This window comes from Podarcis cretensis (genome assembly GCF_951804945.1).
Source record: "Podarcis cretensis genome assembly, chromosome: 14".
Lineage (NCBI taxonomy): Eukaryota > Metazoa > Chordata > Lepidosauria > Squamata > Lacertidae > Podarcis > Podarcis cretensis.
In genome coordinates, this window is record NC_137183.1 from 26,187,055 (window position 1) to 26,208,975 (window position 21,921).

The 21,921-nt window shown below is 45.6% G+C and overlaps 1 protein-coding gene across 1 annotated transcript in view; it reads right to left on the reverse strand.

Annotated features, from left to right (window-relative positions):
• Nucleotides 1-18,378, reverse strand: part of SV2B (synaptic vesicle glycoprotein 2B) — a 71,730-nt gene extending 53,352 nt beyond the window's left edge. The window contains exon 1 of the mRNA XM_079954263.1: nt 18,066-18,378. The gene's annotated coding sequence lies outside the window, so the exon portion shown is untranslated. The remainder of the gene's footprint in view (nt 1-18,065) is intronic.
• Nucleotides 18,379-21,921: the final 3,543 nt, after the last annotated feature.

Below are 21,921 nucleotides of genomic sequence, written 5' to 3' on the forward strand. Positions count from 1 at the left end.
CACATTTCCATATCAATTTGCAGGGGTGGGGTGGGGGTGTTATTTGAAAGGCTGCAGGAACATTCATCAGCATCTTCATGTGAATTTTCCCTAATATGTACGTCTTCTTTTGAATAATATCTGCATTTTAATAATAATAATAATAATTTATTATTTATACCCCGCCCATCTGGCTGGATTTCCCCAGCCACTCTGAGCAGCTTTTTGACATTTTTTGACAAATTCCCATAGGTGTGTGCACAGGATGTGTTAGGTATGCCCAGGCACACTCTAATGTGAAGGAGCAACCTGGCTCCTTCAGCAGCCACAACCCATGTGGAAGGGAGGAGAACGAAGCAGACAGAGACAGAGAGACAGAGGCAGAATAAAAAGGCTGGAATGGATCTGAAACTTCTGCCTACATCTATTTATGGTGGTGAATGGGTGGAAGCAAAGAGACTAAAAATCAACACTTATTTTATTTAAAAGAGCCATTTTGGCTCATGTGAATTTCTCCTATATTGAGGATAGACTTTCTTTCTACTAATTAGGAGTTGCTGTATTATTTTTTTAATTCTAAATTCTCCATAACCAGGTGGTGGCATTTTGGTTTGTAAGGTATTGAAGCCTGTTGGAGACCCATGAGAAGCAGCTACTTAAAAGAGCAGTTTTATGTGTGTCGACTCAGAAGAAAGTCTCACTGAGTTCAATATTAATTGCACTCACTTAAGTCTATGTAGAAAGGACTGCAGCCACCAAGTGCTTCATTCTGTCCTCCTGGGTGGCATTTGTAGGCATACTTCCAGAGGGACAAAGCACTTCACCCACTGTCCACAGTGGGTGGAATCGAAAGGTTGGTGCTTGCATGAGGCAAAGTGAAGCAATTTGACTCAGGCAGCAGCCCCTGTCCCCACAGACAGATGACCATCCAAGGAAGGAGATTCCACCACCAGTCCTTACACTCCTCAGCTCAGATATGGTGGCCTTTGCCACCCAGTGGGCTTGTGACTGTAGTGGAATTCAAACCAGGAACTTCCCAGCTCACTCACTCTCAGCCACTGTGCTACACCAGGCTCTTGGGAAAGCCATGCAGAACTAATCATGTTCGTTCCTGCAATGATCCAGTCAAATGGTTTGTTGTTGTTGTTTAGTCGTTTAGTCGTGTTCGACTCTTCGTGACCCCATGGACCAGAGCACACCAGGCACTCCTGTCTTCCACTGCCTCCTGCAGTTTGGTCAAACTCATGCTGGTAGCTTCAAGAACACTGTCCAACCATCTCGTCCTCTGTTGTCCCCTTCTCCTTGCACCCTCCATCTTTCCCAACATCAGGGTCTTTTCCAGGAAGTCTTCTCTTCTCATGAGGTGGCCAAAGTATTGGAGCCTCAGCTTCAGGATCTGTCCTTCCAGTGAGCACTCAAGGCTGATTTCCTTCAGAATGGAGAGGTTTGATCTTCTTGCAGTCCATGGGACTCTCAAGAGTCTCCTCCAGCACCATAATTCAAAAGCATCAGTTCTTCAGCGATCAATCTTCTTTATGGTCCAGCTCTCACTTCCATACATCACTACTGGGAAAACCATAGCTTTAACTATACTTCTGCTTAAATCCGCTCCTTGTTCTAGTACTGAAGGAATCCCCCACTCAAGGGGGAAGCTGGGCCCAGGCCTGGGACATAGGCAATCATCCATCACTAGCAAGTCTTCTGTGTTCTTCCCAGTCTCTGTTTCATGAGAACATAGAATTTGCAGAGGGTTGGCTGAGCTGTGGCTCAGTCACCTGTGCTGCTGAAGGCCTTCCAAAGAGTGGGAGGGTGCTAAATGTCAGGGACTGGACAGAGGAAGAATGGTGGAAACTGCCTCCCCCTCCTGAACCTTCCAGAGAAAAGGAAGACAGTATAGATTTAAAACAGTGATTCGAGGAAGGTCACAGCTCAGAGGTAGATGAAGAGCAGAGTTGAGAAATAATGGGAGAGGAAGGGGGGGAGCAGAGCCAGAGTAGCTGGCTGACACGTTATCACTAGAAAGCATTGCAGACCCACCCCACCCCTTCTCCCAGAACCCAGCGAGAATTGAAAGTAGGAGAGCAAAGGGCTTGGAAACAAATGGCCCTAATCGGGCACCGTAAGCTGGGTGGTGCTGTTGACAATTGAGGAGAGAAGGGGTGGTGGAGATTACTCAGACCAACACCATTACTCCAAGAGGCTGTGTTTTTAAGCCTCTCTCTGTGAATATTGAATAAAATAACTTGGTAAGAGCTTCCTTGTTTAGCTGTTCCTGGCAGCCTACTGGGGGGGGGTCAGATTCCCTGACACTAAGTGGTTTTAGGTCAGCTAGTAGGGAAAAGGCTTTAGCAAGGAGGGGAAGTCAGCTCCCTTCCTTTGCTCCAAGAGGATAGCCCCCCCCATCTACAATAAGGGGCATTACTATCACCAAACAACCCACCACTATTACCCTGGTGTTAGATGCCATGAGAATTTACCATATATATACACACACACTATATACATACAGGAAGCGGGTGGTGCTGTGGTCTAAACCACAGAGCCTAGGGCTTGCCGATCAGAAGGTCAGTGGTTCGAATCCCCGTGAGGGGGTGAGCTCCTGTTGTTCGGTCCCAGCTCCTGCCAACCTAGCAGTTCAAAAGCACATCAAAGTGCAAGTAGATAAATAGGTACCGCTCCGGAGGGAAGGTAAACAGAGTTTCCGTGCGCTGCTCCGGTTCGCCAGAAACATTTTCACAATAACCTTTAAACCAGATAATTACATCGTTTCATAAATTGACTTCCCACCGTCGCCTCCAGAGTGTTTTTACTCTTCCCTGCTGCATTAAATCTTTTATCTATTACAAAAAAGTTAATCTGTTACAATTATTTTATAATTTTCCTTCCACTGCCTCCATCTCAAATCCCACCTGCGATTTCATTTGACGAGACTTTACCTTGAAAGCCTGTTTAACCTTCGTTCCTCCAGATGCTGCCAAACTACAACTCCCTGGCCATTGGCTATGCTGGCTGGGAGTTGTAGTCTGGTAACATCCGGAGGGGGGAAATGTTGCATTTTTCTGTTGTATTTTAAAAGGTGGTTAAAAACTACAGAGGCTGTTGTGAGGTAACTCCCCATATGGGTCCATTTTCAAATCAGGAACTGTGGGCAGGCAGGGAGGCTGCAGCATGCGGAAGAAATAACTGCACGCCACCCTCATAAGAACAAAGAGCCTGCCTTCTGGATGAGGACAAAGCAGGGTCAACTAGTCTAGCATCTTGTTCTCACAATGGCTCACCAGATGCCCCAATGGGAAACAGGCCAGCACAAGAGCACTCTCCCGCTCTGATAGATATTTGCTTGCTACTAGCTTAGGGGTCATCAACCAGCAGAATCTAACAATGTCTCTACACAGCCATTCCTTCCCCTTCCCCCAAACTGGTGGGCCTTCCTTCTGCAAGGCTGTCAAGATACTGAATGCTCAATCTTTTTAAAAAAACAAACACACACCATTGCAGAAGGAAGAGGAACCCCTTCCAGGCATTGCCTGAAATTTACGCCAAAATTATCTTGATTAAAAAGAAGAAGCCAGTGCAATTTAGACACATCCGCTTCAACTCAGAGCTGCCCCCCGCCACATTAGTAACATCTTTTTCTTTTGGACAGACTGCAGTTAATTAACACAAAAGCAAGCACAGGAATTAATTACAAAAGCTGCTAATTAATTCCCCCCCCCAACCTCAGTATCACTCCTAACAACAAACTCGAGTAGTGAGTACTGACAGGGTTATAGACCAAACAGAGTCGCTGAGAAACAAGGAGTGGGTATTAGCAGGCTCAGAGAGCCACAGGGGCTTGCAGAAATACCCAAAAAAGAGAAGTTTTTTTTGGGGGGGTGGAACTATAATGGCACAACTCCCCGTCCCCACCCTAAAAAAAGCACAGTACATTCTGTGTATGCTCCATGGCCACAGAGTACTAAATGCCTTTTGGGGGGTGGAAAATGGGAAGGGGAATGGAATGAAGCATCATGGGTGGCTGGAACAGTGAAAAAGAATGTAATGTTCACTGTATGCCATCACTCACTTCCTCACTACCAAACAGCACAAGTAGTTCATGCATTGGTTACCTTGAGACTGGATGACTGCAATGTGCTCTGAGTGTGGCGTCCAGAACAGTTGGAGAGAGAATACAGCCATTGCGGCTAGTAGCCAAGGAAGGAAGGATGGAGGAAGAGGGGGTGGGAAGGTGCTGTTTGCTCAATTTCTTTCTGTCATCATTTCTGTAGAAACCCCTGTCGGTTTAGCGCATCAGTTCCTTTCTAACAGGCTCTTAGCCTGCCCCCATCCACACACAATGCTAAAGCAGAACATTATGTTCCGCTGCATTCAGAGATGAAAGGGAGGCCACCCAAGAATCAGCCTCAAAGCTAGCTAGGGGTGCAAAAAAAATGAAAAGCAGAAAGTGTGGCTACACATACACACACAAGTAAAACCTCAAAAAAAACGATTTAATGCAAAATAATGCTTTATGTTCCAAGATATGAAAATGTTCTCTGAAGGTACTTATAAGTCTGCATACAGGAAGCAAACATATCACGGGGGGGGGGGAGATTTATGTAGCCTTCCCCCTGATGGACTACATTTCTACATGCAGGCTTCCAAGGTTGTTTTTCGGGCAGGCAGCTCTGCAGTGCGCTGCAACCAAGGATCTTCCCATGTCCTTTTGGGTCATGTTTAGGGTGTTTTGGGTGTTTTTTTTAAGAAAAGAAAAACTACCACCAAAGCCGAGGTAGGCTGGTAGGGAAGAGATGCCTTGCATCCATCTTGATTTATCAGGCCTGCAGCTTAGCATAGCAATATCCCAGAAGTCTGAAGTGCTGAAAGTTAGATTTACACCTGGAAGGCTGCTCTGAAAACAGGCCAGCAGCTCTAATGAGGTTTCTGAGACCCTCCTGAGTGAAGGGAGTGGCTGACAAGCCAGGATCGCCCTCACGTCCTCCAAGAAGATTGCATGGATGAAAGCACGCCAGCCTGGCTACCTCAGGGAAGAGCCTCATTAGTGAAATGCATAAGAAAAGCCTCCCCCCTCTTCCTCTCCCCCACCCTCGTTTTTCTCTGCCTACACAGTCAAAGCCAGCTGGTGCTTTTTGTTCCGTGGTACTGTTTAAATATTGAAAGGATTTTTCATCCTGGACTTGGCAGGTGGGGGTGGGGCGGGGGGGCGAACTGCAGGAGGATGAATCAGGCCTGGCTGGGGTTGGCCGGCTGCAAGCTGGACCACAGTCCTGCCTCTCAAACAGTCTCACATCTGCAAAACAGGACCCAGCCGTAACTGCCTTCCCCATGCATCCCTTTCTCCAACTCCCTCCTGGCTGGCTCTCGCTGGGCAGAGTAAGGAGAACAGAGCCTCCCAGTGTCCCTGTTTTCCAAGGACAGACCCGGATTTACAGAAGCCATCCTGGTTTCTGATTTGATCCTGGAATGTCCTGCTTTTTCTTAGGACGTCCCTATTTTCATCGGAGGAATGTTGGAGGGTGTGGAGTTATGAGACCCCCCAAGCCAAGGAGATAAGTAACTATACAACCTTTAGAAGACATCTGAAGGCAGCCCTGTACAGTGGTACCTCTGGTTACATACTCAATTCATTCCGGAGGTCCGTTCTTAACCTGAAACTGTTCTTAACCTGAAGCACCACTTTAGCTAATGGGGCCTCCTGCTGCCGCCGCACGATTTCTGCTCTCATCCTGAAGCAAAGTTCTTAACCCGAGGTACTATTTCTGGGTTAGCGGAGTCTGTAACCTAAAGCGTCTGTAACCTGAAGTGTATGTAACCCGAGGTACCACTGTATAGAGGTTTATTAATGTTTGATGTTTTGTTATCTTTTTATATATGTTGTTATCTTTTTATATATGTTTTGTTATCTTTTTTTATATCTGACTGGCTAGGGCAACCCAGTCAGATGGGCGGGGTATAAATAAGAAAATTATTATTATTATTATTATTATTATTATTATTATTATTATGGAATAAAGGTAAAGGTAAAGGTACCCCTGCCCGTACGGGCCAGTCTTGACAGACTCTGGGGTTGTGCGCCCATCTCACTTAAGAGGCCAGGGGCCAGCGCTGTCCGGAGACACTTCCGGGTCACGTGGCCAGCGTGACATCGCTGCTCTGGCGAGCCAGAGCCGCACACGGAAACGCCGTTTACCTTCCCGCTGGTAAGCGGTCCCTATTTATCTACTTGCACCCGGAGGTGCTTTCGAACTGCTAGGTTGGCAGGCGCTGGGACCGAGCAGCGGGAGCGCACCCCGCCGCAGGGATTCGAACCGCCGACCTTTCGATCGGCAAGTCCTAGGCGCTGAGGCTTTAACCCACAGCGCCACCTGCGTCCCTTATTATGGAATAAGACATCCCTATTTTCATTTTTGGAGAAATGTTGGAGGGTAAGGAAGAAATGGATGCAGCTTGAAAGGAGCTGGGTACTGGGGCCTAGATGTAGCCCGCATTCAGGACTCTCCATAGGCCATGCCTGCCCCCCAGTCCTGCCCTCTCTCATGGGCCCTGCCACACACACTCCTCAGTTGCTCTTCCCTAGCTTGAATACAACATTGAACTGTGAGAATGCCTCTCGCTTGCCTTGATAGAAGATGGAGGGAAGTATGCGTGTAGAAACCTCTGACAACAGTCTTATCTGCTGCCCCACTCACTTTTGGCACAGAGTCCACCTGCTTTTGTTTCAGGCCATGTCATCCCTGGAAGGTGCCCTTGAGGAAAGCTGTCCCTTGGGCTGAAGAAGATTCCCTACTCCCACTTTAAAGAACCATTCCCCCACCCTAAATTTACTTGAAAGTATATTCAAGTATAGCATGACCCTTGAATGTGTTGTCTGGTGTGGGTTGGTGGGTACCAAAGCCCACCTACTAAGCCCTGATTCCCCTGAATCCTCAAAGGCAGAGTCCTTCAATAACAGTCTCAGAGAAGAGATAGATATACTCCCTGGTCTGTCTCATGGGGAGCCATAGACGTTGGAGCCTGCATCTCCTCACCTAAACTCCAGGGAGATGCTGGTCCACAGACTCCTCAGGAGATCAAGAAAGCCCTGGGGAGAGAATTGCACAGCTGGGAATCCCACTGAACCATCAGTGGCAAAAGAAAGCACCAGCCCTTTAACTTGAGGTTGAGGGCCTCCAGTTAATGACTACCTTGCAGTGCTATAAAACTCATCCTGTTACTCCAGAATCTTGTTGAGATTGCATGTCTGTTTGAATTCAGCTGCAAAAGCACTGTCCATGGTCCTGAATTCACATCTAAGTTGCTCTCCAAGGTACCACCTTTTGACTTGTCCTACCTCACCCTTCTGTCTGACTGGAGAACCAGGAACTTCTGACCAGGAACTTTATGAACCACCAGTCTTTCTCAGTTCTGGACATCCCTGTGGATCATGACTGCTGAACTCCAACTCCTGTCATCACTAACTGTTGACCGTGCTGGCTAGGGCTGATGAAAGTTAGAGTTCAACAACACCTAGAGCCAACAAGGTGCACAGATTCTGTTGGACTACTATCCCCATCATCCCTGATCATTTGCCATGCTGGCTGGGGCTGATGGGGAGATGGAATCCAACAGCATATGGAGGGCACCACATTGACTCCACTCCATTCCCTGCTTCATATGCACCATTCTTGCTCCTGAACATGCGGTCTAAATGGGCAGGTCTATCAAGATAGGGGAAAGGGTGTTTGAAGCTCCACTGAATTTCTCCATTTATAAAAAGAAAGGACAAAAGAAGGGGTCTTTCTTAATCCATCCACTTTCATAAGCTCTTTCTAATTTAAAAAAGAAACATTAAGCCACAACCATGGTGTTAGAAATCTGTTCATGGAACATGTTCCCACATTACATTCAATGACTGCACAATCTCTGCACCTGTGTACACAAATAGTTTATACTTGTGCAATTATTCATGTATAATGTTTAACGGGTGTATAGTCTCTGTACACAATAGCTGTACAAATCACATAGTGAACACTCTTTCACACAAGCACTTGTACATGTCTAGAGGCAGTTGACAGCTCTTTACCCCTGGTTTTTGACACTTAAGATGTATATTTTTAGGACCCATCTTATTCCTGTGACTGCAAATTGTTTTCAGCTGCTTTTAATAACATAAAAACTGCCAAGAAAAATGAATTTTGACATACAGGCACTCCAATTTCTTGTTGTTGTTGCTGCTGCTGTTGCTATTAACTAGTCACTTTACTCACATAAATGACTCAAAGCAACTTACAGAAACAATGGGAGTGCAGAAAACATTTACAATAAACATAATTAGTAAAAACTGGGAGGGGTGGGATCTATGCAAATAACTACTCCTGGCAATAGCTAGATGAAACAGTTGGTGCTTTTCAGTTTCAAGGTGGGAAACACAGCTGCGTGGGGAGTGTCTGGAGGTGAGGAGGGATAATGCTCAGCTCATAGCAGCTTAGACGGCTTCAATGTGCTCTCTGCCAGGCTGCTTTTGAAGGGCATTTTGGAAATGACAGCTTGCCCTTCAGATATTTTGGACTACAACCGGGGCTGCAGGAGTCACTCAGCAGGAGGTATACCATATGTGGCCATAATATTGTACAGAGTGGATGTCATTTGCATGAAGTTCAGTCCCCAGCATTTCCAGGTAGGGCTGGGGAAAGACTTCCATGAGAAACCCTGGAAAGCAAGTTCCTTGCTAGCTTCTTGGGCTGGCTGGAGATGATGGGAGTTGTAGTCCAGAACCTCGGGAACACACCAGGTTCAGAAAGGCTTCCTGTGATGGCCTGGGATTTGGACTCGGAGGCCTAACCTGAGGAATCCCAGCATGCACAGAACCAGCTGAGCCGGGGCTGGGGCTTGAGCCTGAAGGGTCCCCACCTGTGCTGGATCCTCAGGTGCAGGCACCAGCTGAGTCTGCTCTGGCTCCTGAGGTGATGGAGGATCCATTGCCTGCAGGTGCTCCACTCTCAGCCCCATCAGGGGAAGCTGAGGTTGCCTCTGGGTCTGGTAACCCTCCAGCCAGGAGAGCCTGAGCTGCAGAGGCTCAGGGCAGAGAGGTGGAGGGAACTAAGTTCCAGCAGGAGGAGTGCTCACCTCCAGGCCAGGAGGGGCGAGTCACCTGTGGACTGGGGCCGCCCTATGCCTCAGGGCAGATAAAAGCCAGCCAGCCCCAGTCCCAAGTTGCGGGAGCAACGTTGTTGGTAGCCAGTTCCTGCCTGCAACCTGCCTTGCCTCTCTTCCGGAGCTCCTGACCTCACCCGACTCCCTGCCTTGGACCCAGCTTCAGCTTTGACAAACTGTCTCCCTACTGCACCCTCAACCTCGGACTGGATCGGACCTTGCCTCACGGTTAACCCTCGGGACCAGCACACTTCCTTAGTGGAAGATCCTTCCCCACAAACCCCCAGATTAAGTTTCTTGTGAAGGGGGATTGGCTGTTAGACTGCTTTGAGAATTGTAGCTCTAGGGGGTCCTCCTGACAATTCTCAGCACCCTTAGCTAACTAGAGCCCCCAGAATTCTTTGCGGGTAGCCATGGCTATTTAAAGTGATATCATAGAGCTTCAAATGAATGTGGCTAGAATGTCAACAAACTTTTCTAGGCATGAGACTTGAGATGCCGTGAAGCCTTTGTCCCTTTTCGCTACTGTTCTGTGCCACCACTTCGGCAACTTTTCTTTGGCAGAAATATCCCTTCCACCAGTTGGGAACTGAGGCCATCTGTTGCTGACAGGAGTTCCTGTGTTACAGAGTAACACTCTCTCTCTCTCTCTCTCTCTCACACACACACACACACACACACACACAGAGAGAGAGAGAGAGAGAGAGAGAGAGAGAGAGAGAGAGAGAGACCTTCTCATTCTCAATGTTTCACCACCCCAGCCTTAAACTACCCCAGCACACACACACGCACACACACACACACGTAGACAAGTCTAGCTTAATAAACCAGCAAGTGGGCCTCAGCACCACAGCCACAATCTGAAAGAGCCTCACTAAGACATCACTCAAGTGATAGGAAGGGCTGTAGGCCAGTGGTAGGGCACCTGTCTTTCATGCAGAAGGTCCCAGGTTCAATCCCTGGCATCTCCAGGTACATTTGGGAGAGCCTCCTTGTCTGACACTTTGGAGAGCCTCTGTCAGTCAGTGCAGATGATGCAGAGCTAAATGAACCAATGGTCTCCCTTGGCATAAGGCAGCTTCCTATATATATAAAAGACTTTATATTTTATAATGCAAGCTGCTGGTAGGAGGGGTTTGGTTTCAAACCAAAGCACTCTGTATATATAATTCATTAATACATGGCAAAAACAGGCTGCTAGGTTTGCTTAGTGGGGCAAGTGCTGCTCAGGCATGCAAATATTTTCCAGTGTCCTATGGTGGTTCCAAGCTATCTCTACACACGTGCAAGTGTTTGTGCAAAAGAGTCTATGTTTATACAGCTCAACTATGGTACACTTGGGTACACAGACTGTACACTCATTGAGCATTACATATGAATAACTGTATGTATGTACAGCGCAGCTATTTCTGTACACAGGTGTACATACACATGCTACACTAATTGAAGCTAGCATGTGAACACTCCTTAACCTTCCCAGGGTCAGAATCTCTGCATGCTCAGTTTGAATCTAAGTTTGTTTGGCTGAATGCATTTAGGAGCCCTATTCAGACATTCCTGCTTTATGTCGAAAGGTTGGGTGTGGAGCGTGTGGGACTGGGGCCTATAAGGATGTTTGGGAAAGGGGCAACACGCACAGCTCTGCCCCCCCTACTCTTAATTATGACATTTTGCTTCCACTTTTCCTCCAAAGAACTCAAAATGCTATACACAATCTCCACCATTTCATGGCCCAGGATCACCCAGTGAGTTTTCTGGCTGAGTGGGGATTCAAATCCTGGTCTCCCAGGTCCTAGTCCGACACTCTAACCACTGCACTACATTGGCATCCTTGCACATATTCCTGGGGAAATGCTGACAGATGGGGGCACTAAAGACATTGGGATCTAGGGTTGCCAAATGGGACCAGCCACTCAACTTTTATAGCCGTAACAACAGCTTGATCTGCAGAGATCAGAGGGTGGAGCTTTCTGCAACCCTCCTCTGCAGTGTACTTAGCATATTGGTTCATCTCGATATGGATTCTAGCACTTACTGTTGCTGGGGGTGGAGAAAAATAGTCTTAGTGGCTGAAATCCAGAAGTACAATAAGAATGAAAAACAAGGATTTGAAAGAGTGCTTTAATATTTCTCTTTTTTAAATCTCATTAGTGTGATTTGCTTGTCTCTTTTAAAGTAATTGTTTCTCTGCAAAGCCAAGACCAGCTCATGCCACATTAAAAACTGGCTTGTCATTTCTCCCCGAGGGAGGACTGAGGCTGGATCCTGGGCTCACACATTTCATCCAAATAGCACGGTCTATTCTTCTCATAAAAAGAGAACTGGCTGCAGAGGTGACTCGTGGGCAGGAAGGAGAATGAGCTGAAACCCAAATAGATGTATGAGGGCAAAGCCAGCGTTTTTTCTACTGGTGTATGGTTGCTATCAATGAACCAAAACTTGATAATTCTGCATTTATACATTTGGTTCTGCTACAGGGTGATCCACTAAGACCAGAGGTTCTCAACCTGTGGGTCCCCAGATGTTTGTTGGACTACAACTCCCATCATCCCTGAGCTCTGGCCTTGCTAGCTAGGGGTGATGGGAGTTGTAGTCCAACAACATCTGGGGACCCACAGGTTGAGAAAGGCTGCACTAAGACAAAAGTGGGGCATTGCCCCACTAAACTCAGTCTGCCCTCAATCAACCTGATTGACTTCTTCCTTAAAACCAGTCCAGGAGGTGGAACTGCCTGCCGACTTCTTCCTCCTCCTTAGCCTCAGTGTCGCCTCTGTAGAACACAGCAGGGAGAAGGAGGAGGATCTAGACAAAACTAGAATTAGTTGGCTCTGTCTCTCATTGCCTCTGGCTCCACCTACCGGTGGGCTCCCTGCTTTCTCCCCTAGCAAGTCCAGCAGGCACTAACTAGATGCCACTGTTCAGTTCAAAACATTCATAGAATTGTAAAGTTGGAAGGGACCCCAAAAGGCATCTAGTCCAATCCCCTGCAATGCAGGAATCTTTTTGCCCAAGGTGGGGCACAAACCCCAGACCCTGAGATTAAGAGTCTCATGGGGTGGATTTTTCCTGCTAGCAACAAAGTTGCCAAAGGCTTTACATGAGCTGCCAGTGGGGGATAGGGGAGCTTTTAGGGATAGGGGAGAAATTTGCTTGGTTCACCTTTTAATGCAAACCTAGCAAAATCTGCACATCTCAAACCAATACCAAAACATAACTCTCCTTTGAAATCCACACTTTTCTGAATTTGCAGTGCAATTCTCCAACCAAATAATATGTATGAAATGTGCATATACAAGGGGGAAGTGTGCTTTAAAATGCATCTGTTAATGAAAATAGCATACAGCATGTGTTATGTTAGGGAAAATTGCTTGTAGAAATGTGTATTTTGGGGGAAATTCCATATAATATGGAGAAATGTGCACTAAATTACTGGCAAATTTTCTGGAGGATATTATTATTACCATCATCATCATCATCATCATTTTTAAAAAGCACCAACTGATGCAGAAATTTGATGAAAAAATGAGACAACCTGCCCCTCTCCCAAAGGCAACTCTCCAGCAAGATCATTGTCAACAGGGGCATCGCGAAGAAGTTCTGAGGGTCAGATGATGCTCTGCTTTCACAACACACACACACACACACACAGAGAGAGAGAGAGAGAGAGAGAGAGAGAGAGAGAGACTGGGAGGCAGTTTTCTGCTATTAAGCAGGACCAGCTGAGGCATCCAGTCCCAGGAGAAGGGGTGGGAGAGAAGCATGTGTTGATAGGCACAGTGGAACGGGGGGGGGGGGCGCCTTCATTTCACAGGGAGGAGGGATAAGGCATGGGGCAGGGATATAAAACAGACTGGGATAAAGCGAAGAAGCTGCAAGCTGACAGGTTTTTCCTCTTGACAACGTCACAGCAGAGAAGCCAGTCAATGTTTCCACCAGCCAGCTCAATTTTTAACAAGGCAGCTACAAATGCAGAGAAGGGTTTTTTTGCTCAGCTAGGCCCTGCCATGCTTAAAGCACTTAACATGGGGGGGTGTCTTTTTACTTTCAGGAAAGGGTAGAGCTTATAAGCTTTAAAAACATTTTGGTATGGCCATCAGGGGACGCGGGTGGCGCTGTGGATTAAACCACAGAGCCTAGGATTTGCCGATCAGAAGGTCAGCAGTTCGAATCTCCGTGATGGGGTGAGTTCCCGTTGCTCAGTCCCTGCTCCTGCCAACCTAGCAGTTCAAAAGCACACCAAGGTGCAAGTAGATAAATAGGTACCGCTCTGGTTCACCAGAAGTGGCTTAGTCATGCTGGCCACATGACCCGGAAGTGGTATGCCAGCCCCCTCGGCCAGTAAAGTGAGATGAGTGCTGCAACCTGAGAGTCGTCCACGACTGGACCTAATGGTCAGGGGTCCCCTTTACCTTTACCTATGGCCATCAGAGCTTCTGTGTTTCTGAAATTCACCTTGCCACAGCCCAACTCCACCTTTGGGGGCAGAGTTTAACCTGGGAGCCCCTTTGCCCTCACCCCAGATATTTTGGGGGGCAGTGTGTGAAATGAATGCATAGTGTGTGTGCCAAGTGGTGAAGAATTTTAGTTTGAGTTACATTTTATCGTGAATCTACTGAATTTGCATTCCCCAAATCAATGCACAAATGGAAAAGGAGCTAACTCCTGAAATGTGGACATAGTTCTGGATTTTGCAATGCAGTCCTCCAACCAAAATAATATGCACTGAAATGTGTATATATTAGAGCGTGCATAAAAACGCCTGCATTCGTGAAAATAGCACACACAAATGCATTATATCCAGGAAAACTGCTTCCAAAAATGTGTACGGCAGACAAAATTGTTTGCAAAATATATGTATCTTAGGAGAAGCGCACACTAAAGTGCTGGCGAATTGTCATGAGGACTTTTTATTTTTAAAAATTGCAAAGGGATGCAGGAAGGTGGAGAACATTCATTGAGAGAATGAAAAATTTAAGAGAAACCAAAACTGACAGATTGACACATCCCTAGCTGAGAGGCAGACAGGAACTGGCTTAATCTTTCACCTTCCCTCTTAAAACCCTTGCGTGTTGAGATGCACTGCACCATGGAACCATATCCCATGATGCAGCAATACTGTATCACCCATTTTTAAACAGGGCCAGTTTAAAATGTACCACAGAGACAAAGAAATGCAATGTTTTAAGCAGCACTTAGATCCAACTGTATCAGGAGTAAGTCCCACTGAACTCAATGAGACCTCGCATCGTACTAACCATGCTGTTGTACATTTGCAAATACTTCCTTCATCTCATCTTAAGACAGAAACTATCTGAAGACAAATGTTTATAATTTACAACTGTTACACACACTTCTAGCATGGAGGAGTTTTGTGTAACACAAAGGCTTCTACATCACACTGTGAGCATTGATTAGAATTTCATCAGCACATCCTTTTCCAGATTGTTCAGCAAGGGATGAGAGAGGAAATTGGGTTGGTTTGTAATTAAATATGAACCTGCTTAATTTGCACTTCTCAAAGCACTATGAAAACTGAACACGGTCATCTTTTAAAACTTAACACTTCTCTGAATTTTTCAATACAGTTCTGCAACCAAATCAATGTGTACAAAAAGGTGTGATTCAGGAGAAGTTGTGAAAAAAAATGCATATGTGAATGAAAGTAAGGCACTTAACTGCATTATAGTATGGGAAATAGCATGCAAAAATTTTGCATACATTTCTCTTGGTATACACATAACAAGAAAAAAGCTTACTAAACTCCTGATTAATATTGAAAAGCCTTTAAAAAAAAATCAAAATCATGCAGAAATGTGACATGGTGGTTGGAAACATTAGAAAATGAAGCAGACAGATTCATTCATCCTAATCAGCAAATTTCACCTACAGAATTTCGAGTATTTCTCAGACTGTATTCAGACTGACAGCATCAAATACCCCAGACTTAACACCAACACAGAAGAAGATTCTGCCAGTGATATCCAGTACATGTTTACTCAAAACTAAGTTCTGCTGGGTTCCATGGGGCTTACTCTCTGGTAAGTGGATATAGGCTTGCAGCCTTAACTGCTTCTAACTATTGTTAGATGCACACCCAAACCCCTCTATCCCATACATTTGAGTGGAATATGTCCAACGGTATTAAATATTATGCCTTTTGTGCAAGTAAATCTCCTGTGATTTTATACACTTCTAATTTAGATCACAGTGCCTTGTTTACTTTCTTGCAAGAAAATCTCACTTTCCTGACTTTTAGCAACCTTGATATGTTATACCTGCAGGTGAATCAGCCATTAGTAATAAGCCAGAATGAATAATTTAGAATTGCACGTACTGTATCTGGAGTTACTTGTATCTGATGTTATTCATGGCTTCACAGGTGATAAGATAATAAAATCAAAACACTGAATCAGCAGCACTTTCAGAATGTTGGTATGTTTATGAAACAGGTAGCTAATATTTGTAGTTTGGGCAAATGAATCAACTAATTAACCAAATCCACCATATCAGCAGATCTTAACAAGCCTGAAAATTAGGCACTAACCTGGTCATATGTGACAAGCAAAAATCTGTTCTAGCGCCCTTTTTTATAAATTGTGTTTTCCCAATTTCCCCTTCAAAGGCCACATAGTCTTATGTGTGATCAGGAGCACTAGTAAGGTTTTGGGGGCTAGTAATTTTATGGACCTATCCACAGGGCTGGTGTACAGTAAAACAGGCAGAAATGAAACAAGAATTACTGGGGGAAATAAAATTATCCAGACTTTGCTCATGATCAACTTTGGACTAACCAATCCAAGAAGTAGAAAAAACACTACCCTCATTCAACTTTACCAGTTTAGATGCAGGCATCATGCTTTTTCCTAGATGCCTTTGTTTCTTGGGAACACGAGTCCTTAGGATTCTTAATGATCCATTGAGCAAAGCATTTTAAGATGCACATATGTCATTGCCTCTGAACCAAAATAATGCAACGGCTTACCTCATCTCAAGTTCTTCCCTTGCCCTCCTTCCTGCATCTTATATTGGACTCAAAGGGCACCGTCTGGCCCCTTTAAATTCTTGCCAGCACAAATGCAAAGGCTATTAGCCAGAGAACCCCATTCGCAGCAACCACTCAAAGGATTAGCAAACCCCAGCTGCTTGGTAGAAGTGAAGCCTCACATTAAGGTTTAATGTAACCATAGTACAAGCCTGTAGGGATGCGAGAAAAGGGGCACACGGAACGAGCGTTGCAAACTGAAAGCTACATTCGAGGTGTGCTTTACGACAATAAGCATATGGTGGACTTTGATCTCAGAATAGCAATGGGTGACTCTGTCTGTTTCAGTTTCTCTCAGTTTCTCATTTTTTCCAATCTTAGGCTCAATTCTCCACAGCAGTTAGTGGATATTTATATGTATTTTTAAATCCTTATGAAAATTCACCATCCTTTTACTGCGAATTTCTCCTAATAGACACATTTTATTGCGATTTTACCTGGCACACACATTTCTCCAAAGCCATTTCCTTCTAATAAAATGCCTTTTTATATGTTGTTTTCGCTAATATGTGCATTTATATGCACACTCTACCCTGGCATATGCATTTTTGTACACATTTCTTGGCTAGAGAACGGCAGAGCAAAATTCGGAGAGGTGCAAATTTCGGAAGATGGCTGTGTGTCGGTTTGTATCTGGATTTTGAAAGTGAGAATTATGTATGTTTGCCTTAAATGAGAACTAGTTCACATTTCTCCCACATCTCTATCTCAGAACAGTTACTGAGATGGGGAATTCCTATTCCTTACCCATCCCACTTATGGATAGTATGCAAAACTAGCACAAGAAGAAGCGAAGCCCCAAATGCAAGGTGGGCAAGGTCCATGTGTTATGACCAAAGGTCATCATTGCAGATGGATTGTACCCCACACCAGTAAATCCATGTCATCGGGTAACAGGAGAGTGTCAGGAACTGCCGGCTGAGGTTCTTGGAACCAAGCCAAGGAGCTACAGCTTTACGTTTGCCAAAAACCTAGCAGTGCTCTCATTAGGAACATACCCTTGCCAACTCAACATGAGCAGGCTTTGCAGATTTAAAATAAATAAATAAAAATAAATCAAGTTCATTTCTGATGCAACTGCATTTTATTTTTATGGGGATGGCAAAATATTTGTTGCTTTCAGTATCCCTGCTCTCGTCTCCGGGGTGTAGGTTGGGAAATTATCATTATTCAAAATGTCCATTCAAGCACTTCTGGTGTGTATAATTTAGGGCTGGGGGGGGGGGTTCATTTTGTTAAAAGTTCCAATCAATTTACGTTCCCACATGGTCATTTTCACCCCTCACTCCCCTGGTACTTTTTTGACTGTCTCTTAAATTTGATCCAGAGAGATCAACTATACGCAAAATATAAATTCGCTAGCGTAATAAAAAGTTTATTGCATTCAATTTTTTTATGGATTTCCCCACCTCTGTTTCTGAACTGATATTCACTTCTGACCTGCCCCCAAGGCCAATCTGGAACAGGACATTTGCTAGAAACCACCAGTTCGTGGCTAGCAAAACGCACCAGATTGCAATGTAACATCTTTTGAAGCCTAGTGCTGGTCTCCAAATGATACCGAGACGTCCTGAGCGTTGGGGGAGGGGGAATAACCAAGCAACACACCCATCCGCAACCCTTCTGGTAGTCCAGGTACACTCAAGAGCTCTTTTAAGACATAACCCACACATCCTCAAATATGAGCTGGGTGCACCGATGAACCTTCACAACCCGAACGAACCCTTGACGAGCTCTGGGGACTTTGCAATCTCCCTTCTCCCCTCCTCCCCTTTCCGCCATCCCTTCCTGTTCCCTGCCTTTGCTCTTCGGATGAATCCTTTACTGCTGCACTGTAGCTGGACTTCCAAAGAAAAGTAGGGCCAAAGCACCCAGGAATTAAAAGGAAAAGAAAAGAAGGAGTATTTCTTACCAGAATTAGTCAATGTTTCGTTCCAGAGCTGCTACTCATTTGTTTATTTGCTCCCCGGTCATTTTTTCCCCCTCCCTTCTTCTCCTTTTGCCTCTTGGCCCCTCAAATGTGGGTGTCAGAGGGGGATTAAGCAAACCAAATGTTCTGGCAAGCCGAGCGGATCAACCCACTGAGGACAGGCATCCAGGTAAGGAGAGATCAGCAACGAGAGAGTCCATCAGCTAGGAAGAGAGAGAGAGGGAGTCTCTCTCTCTCTCTCGTCCACAGACATACACACACACACACATACACACACACACACCCCCCAACAACAAAGCTATACGGGGAAGCTGCAGGCAGAACAGATGGGAGGGGTGGGGAGGGAGGGAAGGAGGGAAGGAGGGCGTCAGGGAAGACTAACGTAACAGATGTGTTGACTTTAACTTATACAGAAAATTGATTATGCTTGGCGCAGAGGGAATGGGGGGGAAACAGAGAGAGACAATAGTCGTTATAAGAAGGAGGGAGGCAGTTTGGAACACCAGGCTTCAGTATTGCTTTGTTTCTCCTATTTTATTCTGGTATCCGAAGGAGCAGGACATGTGTTTTGGAAGGGTGGACTCTTTGCTAAGGGTGAAACACTGAGCCAGATGGATCTCTTCCATTAAACGACAGCCTCCATCCACTTGAGAACTGCGAGGACAGTGTGGTACAATATTTAGATGTAGGACAGGTGTGGAAAGTCAAGAGAGAGGTCCACCTATAGGTTCCTAGCTGCTGTTCATCTGCGCCAAGCACCACCCATATATGGGACTCAACACAAGCATAGGAGAGTCATAGAATCATAGAGCTGGAAGGGACCCTGAGGATCATCTAGTCCAACCCCCTGTAATGCAGGAATCTCATCTAAAGCATCCATTATAGGTGGCCATCCAACCTCTGCTTAATAACCTCCAATGAAGGAGAGTCCACCACCTTCAGAGGGAGTCCATTCCACTAAGAACAAGACATTTTGAGGGGCTGCAAAACCATCTGACTTCCCTTGATACCGTCTAATTTGTGTGGCAATCAAAAATGTACTGTTAGTGGACTTCCTTGTCTTTCCGAGTTTCTTTTCCCGCTCATTATATGGATTCCAATATTTGCTTTAGGAAGTTAGATTCCTGTAGTTTATAGTATACTTGAACAGGGGTAACCTTCCTCTGTCCTGGGCGTGTAAGAAGGGCCCCAATTTCCATTTCACTCTGTATTTGTGTCGTGCACCCCCATTTCCATTCCACTGCAGTTCATCTTCTGTCCACAACTAAATTATTTGCCTAGCTTCCCACCGAGTTGAAATTGCATAGCTTGCATAATTTACTTAAGTAATTACGTACATTACATTGTTATTACGCCCTTAAAAAAAATCATGCTGATTGGGGAGCTCTAGAATGTTGTAGATAGGGAGAAACAGTAATGGGTCTTTGACACCCAACCTCAGACCACAACACCTCTGAGCCATGGTGATGGGACAATATCTTCCACCACACCTGAGGGCAGGAGACTAGTGGGTACAGGATTTGCTGTGTAAGAAGCTCTGCTCTCTTCTCCAACTGCTGCCTGCTCCTCAAACCTCCCACCTGAAGTAGCTGTCTCATTTTGCCTAATGGTAGGGCCAGCCCTGGTCCCAAAGCTTTCTCCTCCCAGGGAAGAAAAAAGAAGGAAAGGAGCCCCATCCTGTTAGAGCAGTGGTTCTCAAAGGATGTGGCGTGCCACACTGATATGGCAGGAGATGATGGCAAGTGTGGCAGGAAGATTCAAGGACAAACAATATTTTATTTTGGGAATGATTCATGTTCCTATGTAGCTGCATTGTTTTATACTTTCTGGTTGTACCACGATCATATAATAAAGTAATTGGGTTCTATGTTATAAATCAAGCACTGCTAGACACTGTTTCTTTTTGTTTTCCATTGTATTTCTTTTCAATTTAAAATTTGATACGGTGTGAGCAGATTTTTATTCTGAAAGTGTGGCCCAGGGGAAAATTTTTTGAGAAGCACTGTGTTAGAGAGAGACCCACCAGGGTGGGTCTGGAGTGAAGGGTAGCCTTGATCTGTTTGTAGTCTGGCTTGATTCTGGACTTTCCAAATCTGACCATGGAGAACAAGGAAGGATTTATTTCCTGACCCTGGGGCTGAGGTTTAGAGCCTGAATTTGGTTGGAGAGTGTCAGAGGGAGGGTTGATCAGCAGCAGCCTCCAAATGGAACCAATTCAAAACCTACTCTGGTTTTGAATTGGCTGGGGAAGAATTTTCTCTTTTCAGAGTAAGTGAGGGACAAATGACTTTCCTTTCACTCCCCCTCCATCAGGAGCTCTGCAAAGTCTATGTCCCTGTTTCATTTTTTATTACTTTCAGGAACCATGTTCACATCAAACGATGTGCTGAGAAACCCTTGCACATTACAAGGGGTTCTGGAGCATGTTCTAGGGCTTAATCAGTTCATGCAGGGATGCCAGCTACGCCTCCTGAACTTCACTGATGTCAGCTGGTGAAAACCAGAGAACCTACTGCCCAGAATCCACCCAACACTTCCTCAGAGTTGCACATTGCAAGGAGGGGCGGGAGTGATGGGCAAGGGATCTTTCCGGGAAGGTTGGGGATCCATCCCATTGAGCAATCCAGATAAGATGTTGACGAACTCTGGGACTGTGTGCCCGGCTTTACAGAGGACAGTCCTCTTTTATTCTGAAGGGTCATCAGAGGACAGTCCCCTGCTGGAAGATATCCTCTGTTAGATTTGAAAGGCTGTCTGGTTCAAAGCTAAAGAACCATAAGAAGGAAGAACAGGAAGTTGATTATCAAGAGGTGCAACACCTGGATAACAACTGGCAGGCACAAAATTCACCTGGACACAGTCTTTTCCCCCCACGATGGTGAGATGTGTTATATTTCTGTGTAAATTCCAGCCATTATTTCCAAATGTGAGTCTGGATATATTAGTTACCATATGTAAATTTTGTGCAAACCACTGCCCTCTTTGACCATCTGATCTGGGCAGGGGATAAATATGCTTTGGTTCAGCCTTAGTACCTTCCACCAAGTCAAGTGCAGAGACCCACTCTGTGGGCACCCTATATTTTTGTATCCATGGCGTCCCCTCTGCAAAATGTGAGCTTTCAAATGCCCATCTCTTCCACAGTGTCCTTATGGAGCGGGGGAGGTTTGGCGAAGAGTTTAAAGGGCCTAATCCCCCAAGCTAGATAATTCAGGAAAAGAGGATTACCCACCCTGAGCACTGCCCTCACCTAAATATAGATGGGTTCGGCCTTTTCATTTCAGCTCAGCTAGGCACGGAGAGGTCTCATGCAAAGAGAAAGAGGGGGGGAGAAAGAAAGAAAGAAAGAAAGAAAGAAAGAAAGAAAGAAAGAAAGAAAGAAAGAAAGAAAGACATTCTCTTTCTAATTCCTGGCCTGGCAGATGATTTCTTCCTATATACATAAAAATCTAAGGCTGTCGTCACACAGTGCTGTTCATACAGCTGTCGATGGGGCAAAGGGCAGGACAGGTTGGTGAGCAGAGCAAGCAGCAGCAGAGCCCATACTATTTCTATAACCCAGGTATTGTGCTGGATCTGGTCCCCTGAAGCAATTTCCTCTCGCCTTTGGTTGCCCAAAAGCTTGAAAATCAAGTCAGAGGTGGTGCATCCAGTTTTGCCACTTAAGGTAAAATGGGAAGTGCTACCCTGCCACTGCCACCAGCAGTGAAGGAGCACCAGCCTCAGTACCTATGTCAAGTGAGATCTCTCATGCTTTGCAAGATCTTGTGCAATTTTGACGAGCTCTCACCTGAAACAGGTGCTGGTGCCCACTTCAGTGGAAGCAACAAAAGCAGTG